This window comes from Camellia sinensis, chromosome 8 (genome assembly GCF_055761805.1).
Source record: "Camellia sinensis isolate YWXY chromosome 8, ASM5576180v1, whole genome shotgun sequence".
Taxonomy (NCBI): Eukaryota; Viridiplantae; Streptophyta; class Magnoliopsida; order Ericales; family Theaceae; genus Camellia; species Camellia sinensis.
In genome coordinates, this window is record NC_138968.1 from 43,891,042 (window position 1) to 43,907,351 (window position 16,310).

The window sequence follows — 16,310 nt, forward strand, 5'->3', positions numbered from 1 at the left end:
ATTCTAAATATTCAAGTAAAACTGGGAAGGAGATCAAATGCTAGAGAATGGAACAAGATCCAACTCAATAGCCACAATCATAAGAGAAAAACACAAAACAAAACACCCAGAAAGAGAGAGATGAATAGTTTGTAAGGAATTTGACAGAGTAAAATCATAACAATAACAAAAACATAGTTAAGAACATTGTAGAATGTGTTCCTGGGAGCTTATGGATATGAATATTTTACCTCAAAATTGACTTATGTCTCTTCAATGGCGATTCAAGTATATTCCAAATCTTTCAGCTTCAAAGAATCAAGCTAAGATACGATCGATACGATTGATTGAGATTGTGGGATCGATTGATCGATCGATCGAGAGAGAGATAGTGGCGTGGTGTGGAGAATGAAATGAAATCCCATCCCAACTATTGAAGCTTAAAACAATGAAAAATAAAATAAAATAATGTATGAGTTAGTTTATTGGGGACCAATTAAAGTTGTTGGTAAAAAGTTACTAACCTTTTTGCAACCAAATAGGTTTGTCTTTAAAATGTAGTAATATGATTATATATTTTTTTTTAAATTCTTTCATTTTGTCCTTAAAAGTATAATTTTTACAGACAAATTATTTTTGTCTCTAAAAATTTGTCTCTAAAACTTTAACTTCTTGTAGTGATCATTTCAAATTAAGCGACACAACCTCCATCTACTGGCATTTATATAGTTATATCAAGTAAGCATGTAACCTCATGGTAGGATGCTAAACATAGTAAGGAAAACATACACAAGTTGGATGCTAAAGCATAAAAATTTACATATTTATCAACGTCCTGCGAACATCTACAAAACAAAGTTAGCAACATGCATGATCTTATATACAAAATCCTAATGCAATTCACTCATGAAATGGACATGCACCCCCGGGCGATGTTACAATTTTTGGCAACTCTGCTAGGGGTATTAAGAAATCGTAACTCGAACTCCATGATATGAGTTTTATTTTCAATTATATGTTCATTGCATTTCATGCATTGGTGCATTTAAAGTCTCTATGTTGCCCAAATCCTAGTGGGAGCACAGGAAAACTTTTTGTGACACTATATCATCTCCGCATTACTTTTGAAACCTTGTGTTAATACTTTTTAAGATATGTCAAAAAAGGTAATTCCACTATCTAAGGTTATTGGACTTAAAATAGAGGCTATATTGACTCTTCCGACTTGCTAGGATCTTAACTGGTTATTAACCAAATGGCTCTTTAGTGACGTCACCTTAACTTTAATCCCTAAGAATAGAGCTGACATTGTATATATAGTGAGCTATAGCACCTTCTCAACTTAGGACAGGATGCTCTCCCATTTTTAGGATGTATGATGCCGCTTGTTTGAATAGTGAAACTCTAGATCATTTCAAAGCTAAGATAGGGTAACCCTACCCCCCCATAGGGGTGTTTGTTCTCTTCCTACTATGTGCTATGTATGTGATCTGTATAGAGGTTCTCAAATTTAGATCAGTGGTTCAGGCATATCAGTTTGTGAGATTGAGTATAGTTTTTCGATGGGGCAGACAATGATCAGTTGTGCAAATTGAGCCGAAGTGCTGTAGGAATTTTGATTGGGGAGTCTTGTTTTTTTTTTTTCTTTTTGCTAGGTTGTTGTAGCACCATAACTTTAGAAAAATCTAATATTCCGCAAAGTTTACCAGTGTGAATCCCTAGAACTTGCAGGATAACAAACCATTTCTGTGATCAGGGAATGACCCCACCTATTAATTGCACGAGCTTTATTTTGAACGCGGTTGATTTCCTGCACTTAACTATTAAGAATAGTTTTATTCTGAGTTCTAAATTCCATGTTGAGTCTAAGTTTGTTTCCACTAAGTCTATAGAGTTGGGATTAGGCTCGAGTTATTCTATCAAGTCTAAGTTTGGTGATTTCAGGGGTGATAACCCAAACATCACATCGGCATTCATAGAGTTATATCGAATAAGCAAGTAGACTCATAGTAGGATGCTAAACATAGTTAAAAAAATACACACAAGTGGGATGCTAAAGCATAAAAACTTACATATTTACCGACGTCCTACGAACAGCTACAAAACAAAGTATGTAAAACATGCATGATCTTATATACAAAATCTTAATGCAATTCACTCATGAAATGCAACAAAAGATTCGATTTCTAATATATGGCATGTGAATCATCTCAAGAATATGAGGTAGCACACATAATCACATAAGAATTGATTAAACCCATAAATGCAAACTTAGCCGAATCAAGATGTATGAAACATAGATGTGAAACATGGATGCAAAGCATGGATATGATGAAAAGACAAAATATGATGTTTATGTACAAATAAAGAAAGCAAGTAAAAAAATGAGATAGAAAGAAGCAGGGCGGGAAATTCTTACAACACTTGAATAATTACATATCCAAATAAGGGAGGAGAGGAAGAAAATATTACAACAAAATAAAAATCTCAGAAAACTCTCAAGTGAAAATAAAATAAAAGATACAAGTCTTGAGGATCACTGGAAACTAGTATGCGCAACACTAGAAGACTACTTTGTTCCGTCCATCAGAAGTTAGTTGGCCGGCCAAATAATTAGCCGACCGGCCAACTAGGCCTAGCAAAACCTGTCTTGTTGCAACACTGAGAAAGAACAAACAAGGAATATGTAGGTGGCATAACTAACCACTTCCGATTAGATTACAACAAAACTAATATGAAATTAAAGAAAGAAAACAAATATAAGATAGAAAATACAAGAAAATGAAAGAAATTGAAAATTCATCTTCCAAAGAAAGAATGAACTTCTTGATTTCCAAACTTTCTTTTGATGACCCTCAAGGTTATGAATTGTGTTCACAATCCTCATTCAAAAGGTTGGAATTTGAGCTAGAATGGTGTCTGTGGGGAAGTGGTTTTGGAAATACTCTTTTGATCCACTAGGACACTCAAGATCCTCAGCTAACAACCTGAAAAGGAATAAACACTCCGGTCGGGAGTGCCAGAATTAGCACTCCGACGAATAAGTCAGTCGATACTCTCTTGATTGCTTGTATCTTAAGTTAAGTGTACTAATTCTCACATACCTCTCTCTGGATGATGTTCTTCTATTTATATCTTTTCTTTCTTGGGCTTCAGGGCTAGGCTCACCTTTAATTCGTCGTATATCTATTTACTCGACTCCTTTTGCTACAAGCCGCCCTTCACTCTGCCCCTTACTCAACTAGTTATTTGGCCGAATAGGGTACCTCTGGATTTGTGTATAAGACGGGGCCGAATGCGATATATGAATTTTGACTCTCCAGGTCCAACTATTCAGCCTCTTTACGTCTCCCGATATTCGGCTCCCACAATTGCCCCTCAAACACTCCACTAACGACAGTTAGCTGGTGTGTTTGGTTTCGAACTCAAAAAGTCAGAGCCGAAATTCGGTGGTTAACCTCATTCCAATGCAGATGTCAGAGCACACGTCTTTCAGTCATCATTTTAATTTCCCGCCCCTTCGTACGCTTCCATTTATTGTGATTTAAAATTTTGTCGTCTTTTCAAATACATAGACATTGTTGGATGCTTGAAGTTTTTGGACTACCTTCCGACTCACCTCTGCAAATTCCTTTTATCCTTTATTGTCCTCTATGTCTCTTGTAAGTTCTTTTCCTCTCTGCTTTGAATCCCCTTTTCCTGGTTTGTTTTTAGTTTAGCATATTCCTATAAGCTGACGAAAATGGCAAAGCATTTGAAAGACCTCCTCTCTGCGGATCGAGTCTCCGGCTTTCGACGCCATTTTTCTATCCCTGATGACGTCCATCTGTCACTTGTGATAGACGGCACTCTTGATATGGAGAGGGCTGATAAAAGCACAATCGTCTTTCCTCTCTTATCAATTGCAGAGGGCGGAGTCCGTTTCTCGCTTCTTCCACTCCTTAGGGTTGTCCTTCGCCATTGGGGTCTAATCCCTTCCCAACCCAATATCAACTTTTTAGAATCGTAATGGGGATTATAGAGTTAAACCATCGCCTTAGGATTAACCTCGGCATACCTGTTATTCGGCACTGTTATGCCTTGGCCAAGTCTTTTGGCCGGCATGGACACTATTTCCTTAAGTCCAAGGACACCGACCATCAATTAGTGACTATGCTTTCCAGCTCTGGCAAGTGAGTCGATGATGTCATGGTCGTTGTTCGAGGCAACTGGGAATTTGGCGAAGGTGAGGACTGCCTAGATCCTATTCCTAGACAGAGGGGCAAACCAGGTGGCCATATAGCTCCTTCCGTTCATTTTTCTTATATTTGCAAGGCTTCATTTTTGCGGTCTCATAGTTTTGCTTGTGCAGGGAACGATTTGAAGAAAGTTTTGATTTCAACCGACGACGCCGTTCTTATAGAAATTGAAGTCGCGCTCAAATACTTCGGCCATCCAAGCCTTCAGAAACAAGGGAGGGCGGCCCACATTCTTCTTCGATACGAGCCGACGTATACAACGTTCTCGGCGGCAGAAAACATCCCAATTCCGAGGGGCGAAGAGTTTCTTACGGCTCTTGTTTTAACCAACTTCAAAAACTTACAGCAAGTTAGTCTGGGAGGATCCAACTCGGAGCAGGCGGAGGTAGCTGGGGTCGTTGAAGAGTCAAGCCAGTCCGAAGCCGAAGTAGAGGAGGCTTTGAAGTTGGCCTTTGAAGAAGCCGGCCTCAATTCAGCCAACCTTCTGTCCACTTCGGGCCAAGGGGACTTTCCCTTCGATGACATTTTTATTAGGTTAGAAGACCTTCCCAGTGCGTACCCCAAAGACATGGCCGGGTTGTCCCTCACAAAACTCGCCAAACAGAAAAACACCGAAAGAATGGCTGTGCGGAGGAGAGCAGAGGCCATTCGATCGGAAGTGCCACCCATCATCAATGTTGAGCCCTCCCTACCTGTTATCAAGGAGGAGACGGCTCAAACCTGAAATACCGAGTCAGAGATGGTTGTGCAGGTGGATCAGGAGGCTGAGCGAAGGGCGGAGAAACGCCCTGCCGAGTTCGAGGCTGGCTCTGAAGAAAACCAAGCTGACAAACGGGCGCATTTAGAGGAGTTGGATGTAGTTGTCCCCTTTGTCGTTCAACCAAAGATAAAAAACATGTAGATCTCCTCTGACGCGTCGGCTATGAAAGATCCAGCCATGGCGTTGAGTATGGCTACGTCAATCTCATTGCTGACTGACAAAGAGGTGTTCTGGGCAGAGCCAGATCTTTTGGCAATTGCGTTAGCCGCTCAATCGGCTCTTCTAGTATATTCCTTGATCTTGTCTTTCCCTTTTATGCATATATTATTTTGGTTTTAATTTCCTGTTTTGCAAACGGTCGGAAGGATAACCGAGATAGCTCGTCGCTAGCATGACGCCATCGAACGAATTGGCTGTTTACAATCAGAAGTTGAGGGCCAAAGGAGCAGGGCCGAGTTCAAAGCAGCGAGGGTGAAGATGGAAGGTGCAAGGGCTGAGGCCGAGATGGAAAGGGCAAGAAATTCGGACCAGCTCAGATTGGCCGCCGAGGAGAAATCGAATGCGAGCGAAAATGCACTCAGGTTAGCCCGAGAGGCGATTGCCAAACTGGAGGCTGACTTAGAAGAATCGAAGAAGGCGAAGGAAGTAGCCGACTCTGAGGCTTCCAAGGCGTATGAGGCTAGGCAAAACACTGCCCTCACAAGTTATGTGGAAGAAGTCCCCAAATTTGAAAATCGGGGGTTCAAACACGGCTGGCTCAAAGCCCTTGCTGCTGCTAATGTGAAATTGGCTATGCCTATTCCATACGAGCAAGTGGACATTGAGCCGCTGGAGTCTGACTCCGAGGATTGATTTAGTTGTTTTTGTTTAAGGATTTTGAATGTATTGTTGCAGTTTTTCGTTTAGTAGTTTTTATGTATAAAATGACTACAGTTTTTAAGTTTTTGCTAGGCATTTCCATGCGAACTTGTAGCTTTTTGTTTAGTAGTTTTCACATGTAAAATGGCTACAGTTTGTGCCCAATTTACTAACGAAAATTTCATTTGCACTTTGCTATTATTTGTGCTTGATTTTGCTATTGATGAATGGTATTACTTTTCGCTACTTTAGATAAAACATTTGTGTACACTTGCTGATTAGATTACTAGGCAATTTAGTAATTTATCCTCGTCGAATAGCCGATTAGATTAATAAATCTGCCCTCGCCCCAGCCAATGTATGAACTCCGAAAGCCGAATATCATTAGTTCATGGAGTGGCTGCGGCATAAATCGATCGGCATCGGGCTTAGATATTTGGCCGATCAGATTAACAATTCTGCCCTTGCCCCAGCCAATGTATGAACTCCAAAAGCCGAATATCATTAGTTCATGGAATGGCTGCGGCAAAAATCGATCGGCATTGGGCTTAGATATTTGGCTGATCAGATTAACAAATCTACCCTTGCCCCAGCTAATGTATGAACTCCGAAAGTCGAATATCATTAGTTCATGAAGTGGCTGCGGCACAAATCGATCAACATCGGGCTTAGATATTTGGCCAATTAGATTAACAAATCTGCCCTTGCCCCAGCCAATGTATGAACTCCGAAAGCCGAATATCATTAGTTCATGGAGTGGCTGCGACACAAATCGATCGGCATCGGACTTAGATATTTGGTCGATCAGATTAATAAATATGTCCTTGCCCCAGCTAATGTATGAACTCCGAAAGCTGAATATCATTAGTTCATGGAGTGGCTGTGGCACAAATCGATCGGCATCAGGCCTAGATATTTGGCCAATCAGATTAATAAATCTGCCCTTGCCCCAGCCAATGTATGAACTCCGAAAGCCGAATATCATTAGTTCGTGGAGTGGCTGTGGCGCACGTCGATCAGCATCCTTTTGGAGTTTAGCATTAATGAGATCGCCTTAGGGGCGTTACACACGTTAGGAATAAATGGGGTGGGTTCTTTGCGCCCGTAATTCCACTTATTATGTTCAGACTCAATTTAAACCAATTTGTTGCGGAAGGTTAGATAAGTGCGAATGTCAAATAGACTATTTTTCAACAACAGAGGGGAAGGGCGGACATTGGCTGAGCTTGATAGTGAAATGAATCGCAACAGCGAGCCCACACGCACGGGAAGTAGGACATCCAAGGAACGGGAAAAATGTCAGCCCCCAAGTCGTCGAAGCAAATCACCCCGAAGGGAAAAACAGCAATGGGGCAGCTCCCCTCAACCGCGACCAAGAAATGAGTCTGATGCGACGCCGCAGCCATTGAGTTTTACGATTTTTGTGGGGAATAAACCGATGACAGAGGTGGATTCTATTGTTAACGACCCAGGTGTAGCAGTCGAGTTCACTCGACAGATTTTTCCACCGGAAGTCCAGCAATCGATGGTTGGTCGACAGAATTTTGAAGTGTTTCGAGAGGGGATCCATAAGGCAGTGAAAGGGCTATATACCGCCTATGAAGTCGGCATGCGTCTACGTGTCGCACGACGGGAGATAGAGAAGAAAGACGAACGAATTCGAACCTTTGAGGCTCGTGTGAAGAAGGCCGAGCGTGAGCTGAGGAAGGCCCAAACTGCCGACCCGCGTGCGGCCGGTCAATCTAACCCGGTGGTGGAGGAAAGAGTGACCCAACGGCTGATAAGTCATGCGATTACTGATAGAAATACGGCAAGCATGTTTGCAGTAGAGACTGCAAGGTCCATGGGTTATGAAAAAGTCTTCCACGATGGTCGAAAAGTCGGGATAGAGAAGACCAAGGAGAAATTCGCAGAGGAGGTATGCCGATGTGAGAATGGGGGCTTTATGCATCGGTGGATTAAGGCTCTCCAAGTCGCGGAGGCACTCCAAGGAGTAAGAGTTGAATCGGCGTCGCCATTATACCAACGTCATCACTTTCCTTTTGGCGCTTTCGAAATTAAGAAAAGCGATGACGAGGGTGATGCCGAATAGAATTAAATATATTATAAATGCTCTAACACAGATTGGGCGTCAGCTATGTATCTATTGGTTAACTTAATAAAATACTTTATTTTACATGTTTGCGTTTCATTTTGAATGTTTGCATACTTAATCAAGCATCTCATTTTGAATGTTTGTATGTTTTAATTTGTTTATACGATTTTTGCCGGCTCAACTTAATTAAGCATTTCATTTTGAGTGTTTGTATGCTTTAATTTGCATCATGAAGGGCGCTCCAAATCCGGAGTCTTATTCGGCCCATAAGTGTCATGCGCGAATGGGGTTATGAATCCATAGTCTTATTCGATCCATAAGTGTCATGCACAAATGGGGCTCCGAATCTGGAGACTTATTCGGCCCAAAGGTGTCATGCATCAATGGGGCTCCGAATCCGGAGACTTAATCGGCCCAAAGGTGTCATGCACCAATGTTGCTCCGAATCTAGAGACTTGGCTTGGCCAATCGTGATATCCATGAAGGGCGCTCCAAATCCGGAGGCTTAATCGGCCCAAAGGTGTCATGCACCAATGGGGCTCCGAATCTAGAGACATAATCGGCCCAAAGGTGTCATGCACCAATGGGGCTCTGAATCTGGAGACTTAGCCAATCGTGATATCCATGAAGGACGCTCCGAATCCAAAGGCTTAATCGGCCCGAAGGTGTCATGCATCAATAGGGCTCCGAATCCAAAGGCTTATATCTTGGCCAATCGTGATATCCACGAAAGACACTCCAAATCCAGAGGCTTAATCAGCCCAAAGGTGTCATGCACCAATAGGGCTCCGAATCCGAAGACTTGGCTTGGCCAAGCGTGATATCCACGAAGGGCACTCCTAATCCAGAGGCTTAGTCGGCCCAAAGGTGGCATGCACCAATGGGGTTCTGAATCCGGAGACTTAATCGGCTCAAAGGTGGCATGCACCAATGGGGCTCCGAATCCGGAGACTTGGCCAATCATGATATCCACGAAGGGCGCTTCGAATCTAGAGGCTTAATCGGCCCAAAGGTGTCATGCACTAATGGGGCTCCGAATCCGGAGACTTAATCGGCCCAAAGGTGTTATGCACCAATGGGGTTCCGAATCCGGAGACTTTTGAACTAAATTGCGCGATGAGAAAACGAGAAACTTTGCATTGCAAAAGTGAAATATGTATATGGCGAACCATTCAGAACAAGTATCAAGCCCCCCACAAATCGGTTCAATGATAGAATTTACGTAAATGTACAGAATTCTAAGGTCGTGGCAGACTTCTCCTAGACATGTCTTTGAGCCGATATGTCCTTACTCTCGCGACTAAGTCAAAATCTGATAAGGGTCGTCCCAGTTAGGACCCAATTTTCTGTCGGCCGGATTCTTGGCAGCTGGAAGCACTTTCTTTAGGACTAACTCTCCTGGTGTGTAGCAGCGCAGTTGAACACGCTGATTATATGACTTAACAAGCTGCTGCTAGTACCGTGCCATGGATGTAAGGGCGTGGTCTCTCCGCTCTTCAATTAGAATCAAATCCAAGGCCAACATCATGTCGTTTCGGCCCAAATCAAAAACTGTTGATTTCAAAGTTGGGAGGCCGATCTTTAAGGGGATGATTGCCTGCATTCCGAAGCACAGAGCAAACGACGTCTCCCCAGTGGACTGCCTCGGAGTAGTGAGATGAGCCCATAATACACTTGGCAACTCTTTGACCTATCTTCCTTTGGCTTTCTATAGCTTCTTCTTGATGCCGTCTAAAATAGATTTGTTGGAGGCTTCAGCTTGGCCGTTACTCTGTGGATAAGCCGGAGAGGAATAGTAGGGCTGAATACCATACTTGCTGCACAGTTCCCTATAGACACCGCAATCAAACTGGGTGCCGTTGTCTGAAATAAGTGCTCTTGGAATGCCGAATCGTGTTATGATATTTCTCCATACAAAACGCTTCACGTCGGTATCTCAGATGTGCGTTAGTGCTTCCGCTTCTACCCATTTTGTGAAATAATCTGTCGCGACAATCAAAAATCGCTTGTGAAATAATCTGTCGCGACAATCAAAAATCGCTTGTTACCCGAGGCATGAGGCAGTGGTCCAACGATGTCAAGTCCCCATTGGGCGAACGGCCAAGGACTAGTTATAAAGCTTAACTCTTCAGCAGGCAGGTGGGTCAAAGGAGAGAACTTTTGGCACTATTCACACTTTTTTACGTAACATTCGGCAACGGCACTCATTGTCGGCCAGTAATACCCCTGTGTCGCAGCTCAATAAGCCAAAGAGCGCCCGCCAGAATGGGCGCCACAACTGCCTTCATGTATTTCGGTCAGAAGCGGTTCGACTTTGTCCAAATGAACGCATTCCAGGTATGGACCAGAAATGGATTTTTTATAAAGCTTTCCTTGCGGATCCAAGTAGTATCGCAGGGCTTTGTTTCGCAGCTTGTGCGCTTCTTTCTTGTCTACTAGGAGTTGTTCAAAAGACAGGAATGCAGCAATGGAGTCCATCCAACTCGGTCCTGACTCTATGACATTGACTTGGACTTCCTCAGAAGGGCCAATGCTCAGCTCTGGGATGAAACCAACTTCAATGGTCTGTTTAATCTCTAAGTTAATGGCGGAGGCTAGACAGGCTAGGGCATCTGCATGTGTGTTCTGGTCATGGGTTATTTGGTTCAATTCATGATGGTCAAATTTTGCCAGCAAAGAATTTGTCGTTTTCATGTAAGCAGCCATACGGTTGTTTTTTGCTGCGTACTCCCCCTTTAGCTGATTGATCACCAATTTTGAATCGTAAAATATAAGTAGATGTTGAGCACCTAGGAGATGTGCATTCCGCAAGCCGGTTAGCAAGGCCTCGTATTCGGCCTCGTTATTTGATGCTTCGAAGCCGAGTTTGACAGTCTGCTCAATTATTGCCCCATCGGGAGCCATTATCACTACTCTGACCCCGCTGCCTCATTGATTGGACGATCCATCACAGTACAACTGCCAAATATCCCAACATAAATTCTCCAGTTTGGCTTAGGTTGAATTTCATCAGACTTGAAGTCGGCAAGACCCCCACCGAATTCGGCCACAAAGTCGGCAAGCACCTGTCCCTTGATTGAGGTTCTAGGCAGAAACTGAATATCGTACTGGTCGAGTTCAAAATCCCACTTTGAAATGCGCCCTGATGCTTCTGCACTACAGAGTACCAACCGGAAGGGGTGGTCTGGTAGTACCCCGATGGTATGCCACTAAAAGTAATGCATCAACTTTCTTGCGGCCATGGCGAGGGCCAGAATGAGTTTTTCCAACAGAAGGTAGCGTGTTTCGGCGTCAACCATTGCCTTGCTCACATAATACATTGGTCGCTGCTTCCCTAACTCTTCCTTTATCAGTACGGCGCTAACGGCCCGATCGGAAACCGCCATATACAAAATAAGCGGGTCGCCTGCCAAAGGTGTTGTCAAGAGTGGAACTGATCGAAGGTAGGTCTTGAAGCTGTTAAAAGAGGCTTCGTACTCGGAGGTCCATTCAAAAGCCTTGCCCTACCGTAGAGTATGAAAGAATTGTCGGCAGTGATCTGTGGACCGACTGATGAACCTGTTGAGTGTGGCGGCCATCCCCATCAACTTTTGAACCTCTTTCACTGAACGAGGGGAGCCGAGCTCCAAGATTTCCATGATTTACCTCGGGTTGGCTTCGATTCCTCGGTGATTGGCAATGTAACCCAAGAATTTGCCAGAGCCGATCCCAAACGCACATTTGGAAGCGTTCAGCTTCACTTTGTATTTGCACAAAATGTCGAATGTCCCTTCCAGATCGGCTAGATGAGTTTGCTCTTCTTTGGACTTGACCACCATATCGTCAATGTATACTTTCATAGTGTGGCCGAGTTGCTCCTTGAACATGGTAGTGACTATTCTTTGGTAAGTTGCCCCTACATTCTTCAGCCCAAAAGGCATAACCTTATAGCAATAGGTTCCTCTTGGGGTGAGGAATGCAGCTTTGTCTTGGTCCTCCGGATGCATGGCAATTTAATGGTAGCCTCTGTAAGCATCGAGGAAGCTCATATGCTAATGGCGTGCCATCGCATCTACAAGTTGGTCTATTTTGGGGAGGGGAAAACAATCCTTGGGACAGGCTTTGTTTAAGTCCATAAAATCAACGCAGACTCACCAAGTCCCATTTTTCTTCTTCATAACCACAGTATTCGATAGCCATGTAGGGTAGGTCACTTCCGTGATTGCCCCGGCGTCAAGCAACCGGTCAACCTCTTCAACAACAGCGGCAATGTGCTCTGCGGCTGACCGCCGGCTTTTCTAAATAGTCGGCTTGCATTTGGGGTCATCATTTAAACGGTGCTATGAAACAGACGGATCTATACTCGGCATCTCATATAGAGTCCACGCAAATACATCAAGGTTGCTGAGCAGGAAGGAAATTAGCTGCTGCCTGTTGGCTTGATTCAGGGAGGCACCGACCATGAAGAACCTGTTTGGATTTTCTTCAATTTCAACTCGATCTAGGGCTTCCGTAGCCTTTTCACTTGGGAGCCGCCCAACGTCGTTGAGGCTCTCTCGATCCGGCACCTCAATAGAATTCACTTGCAGCTCTTTTGGCGTCTTTCTGGCAAGGAGATAACATGCTTGTGCCAATTTTTGGGAGCCACGGATTTGCTCAATGCTGCGTTCTGTCGGGAAGCGTAGCAGCTGATGATAGGTGCTTGGCACGGCCTGCATAGTATGCAACCAAGTTCACCCCATGATGAGATTATACGGCGATGATAGCTTGACAACCAAGAATTCCACATCCACTGTTCAGGAGCCCGCTTGAACGGGTAGTGTGATTTTTTCCAACGGGTATTCTGGATTAGCGTTGAAGCCGAATAATGGATACGGAGCTATAGAAAGATCCGATTCGGAGAAGCCAAGTTTGGTGAATGTCTTGTAATACATAACTTCTGATGTGCTCCCTGGATCAATGAGTACGTGCTCAACGGTGAATCGGTTTACACGTAACTCGATTACCAAGGGATCGATATGGGGAAGTGTCACTCTGGCCAAATCTGAATCATCGAAAGCAATGCTCACAACTTCATGGGGCCGTTTAGCCGGAGTAAGTTGATTTTGAGGGTCGAGATTCGACTGAATCATATGCACCGCAGATGACATTGGCAGGCTGTATATCATGTGGATCACGCCGAGTGGAGGTGAATCCTGTCGTAAGGTTATTGCTTTGGTTGAGTCGCCTTTTCGGACGTACTGTTGTAGCCGACCATCTTGTACCAATTCCTCCAGGTGATCCTTCAATGCATAACAACTCTCAGTATCATGGTCGTGATCCTTGTGATACTCACACTGCCTATCCCGTCTTCTCGTGTCGAGAGGTCCCATCATTTTGGACGGCCATTTAAAGAACGGAAGGTGTTGGACTTTCGATATAACTGTGCTGATCGGCTCTGACAACTCCGTATATTTCTTGTCTGTGCGCCTTGTGCGCCTGTTATTGACTTGCAGTTGTTCATTTGCTCGGTGGGAGCATTGGTCGCTTGATCGGCGAGAATCCCATCTCTTGTCTTGTTTAGCTCGATGTCGTGGTTCAGGGCTCTGAGGTGGTACAGAATTTAACAGCTGAGCAATTTCAGAAGGAGCCGTCTTGTTGGCTATGTTTCCGGCTTTAACCCGCAAGGCATCATCTTTCACTTTGCAGTATTCCTCAACTTTCTTCATCAACAACCATACTATTTTGGGGGGTCTTCTAGTCAAGGAACTGCGGAGAACACTATCAAGATTCAAACCCATTTTAAAGGCGGTAATGGCCATGGAATCATTGCAAGCATCATGGACAAGATTAAACCATTCCCAATAGTGCGCCGAATACGCTCGTAAGGTTTCTCCCGGCTGGATCTGCATTGCCCAGAGAGAGTCGGCTTTCTTCGGCTGGACCTTATTGGTGATAAATCTTGTCCTAAAGGATTTCTGTAGTTGATGGAAACTCTTAATCGACGCCGGCTCCAACTTATAATACCATCTAACGGCTAATGGCCCCAAATTGCTCGAAAATATTCTGCACATGAGAGCCTCGTCGTCTGCATGCAGTGTCATGGCTTGCTTATAATGATGGATATGATCAGTGGGGTTCGATTTCCCGTCGTACAGGGTGAACGACGAGGCTTTGAACTTCTTGGGTAGCGCTGCCGTTGCAATCCGTCGCACAAAGGGATCATGCTGGTTTTCTTCGTCTGAACCATTTCATCTTCGCTTATGCCTTACACGTGGACTCTCTTCAGAGGAACTGGTAGTTTCGAGTCGTCCTTTCTTTTTGGGCTCTAAGGATAATGAGTCAGAGTCGCTGTCACTATATTGCTTCCAAACTCGAGGTCTTCGACCACCCGTTCTTAGAGATCGTCCCGGATCTTGGAGTGTAGCTTGATTGAATTTTGCTACTTCCAAGGCCAAGTCCTGACGGAGGCGCTTGTTCTCAGCAATCATGTTTTCCAGCCTCTGTTCGTTTTGCTTCGCCTGTTCCATGATTGCTCGCATTGTCTCATGTGCTGAGGTCGAGGGCGAGTTCTGGGCAAGTGAGTCGAAGTTCAAGGCACGTCTTACGGTGATAGTCTCCGATCCAAGCATATTTGTTGGAGTGAGGTCATCTCTCTGTGTGGTCTCGTCAGTGACTATCGGAGGGTCTTTCGTTACACCCGCCATGGATGTATTTGAGTATTCCCACAGACAGCGCCAATAGTAGGGAAGTGGTTTTGGAAATACTCTTTTGATCCACTGGGACACTCGAGATCCTCAGCCAACAACTTGAAAAAGAATAAACACTCTGGTCAGGGGTGCCGAAATTAGCACTCTGACGGATAAGTCAGTCTATACTCTCTTGATTGCTTGTATCTTAAGTTAAGTGTACTAATTCTCACATACCTCTCTGTGGATGATGTTCTTCTATTTATATCTTTTCTTTCTTGGGATTCAGGGCTGGGCCCACCTTCAATTCATCATATATCTATTTACTTGGCTCCTTTTGTTACAAGTCGCCCTTCACTCGGCCCCTTACTCAACTGGTTATTTGGCCGAATAGGGTACCTCTGGATTTGTGTATAAGACGGGGCCAAATGCGATATATGAATTTTGACTCTCCAGGTCCAACTATTCGGCCTCTTTACGTCTCCCGATATTCGGCCTCCGCAGTGTCTTTGGACAAGTATGTCTATAAGAAATGATCAATCTTTAAGTTCCTTGAACTTGGCAAGGATTACACTCATTGAACAAAGCTTTAGGACTTGGTTTCAATGAATTTCTTGAGTGGTGTTTTGCAATGGAATATGAGATATATGGAGCTTAAGACAACTTCACTATTTTGGCAAGACAATTCTCTCTTTTTCAAAGTTTTCTTTTCTTTTCTTTCTCAAACTCTAATCTTCTTCTCTCTAACTCATCATTCTCTCTATACTTCTTCTCTTAAATTCATCTCCCGAAATTCAAGACTTGAGCTCTCCTTATATAGGTGGAAGATAAGAATGGAACATTAAGGAAGATGTTAGGACCCTTAGTTTTGTAAATTTCCAAGGCCAAACATTGTTTTATTGAGCTGTAAATTTCCTAGTTGTTTTGTCTTGCTCGCTAGAGCGAAGGAGTCCTCGCTCGAGCGAAGATGTTCTACTCTCAAAAGTTGGTTTGGTCGGCAAAAGTTCTAGGAAGAAACCTTTCTTACCTTGTGATAATCTGAATATGCTTGGGAATTCCTCTTACCTTGTACTTTGACTTATGCATTTAATAATAGGTGATGAGATATGGCAAGAACAAGTTGAATCGGGAGAAGTTGAAAGTCCACCACATTGTTGGCTCGAAGGCCTTCAGAAAAGTGCAATATGATGAGGTACTAATTATAGAATATATAATTTATGTTTTGCAATTGTAATTGAACAACGTAATCTATATTGAGGTTTAATGTGTGCTATAAATGGCACAACGAGACCATGCCACTGGAGTGGAACTTAGACTTGTTAAGTTGTACAAAAAGACTCATTTTAGTGAGAAAAAGATGCATGGGTGCATGCTGATGCTGAGATTAGATATGTAAGACATCAATCTTTATGTACCTTCATTCCCTATATCCTTAATTAAATGTGGATGGATACTTAGTTTTATCTTAACTAATGAATATTGTAGTACAAGCTTGAAAGGGTGCAGGAGAAAGCTATTAAAGATGGATCTAGCCCACTATCTGATGAGCAACTTCTATTGAGGTATTTGGTCAAAAAGTTGGCTACATACGAGGCTTTGGGCGTGGTCGAAAACCAAGTGCAACATTATTTGGAAAACATACCTGTGCCCAACTTGAGAGGGATAATGAGACTACTACAAGGGTGGCTAAAGAGCAACGAAGAATCGATGAGGAGCTGGTGGAAAGAATTCAA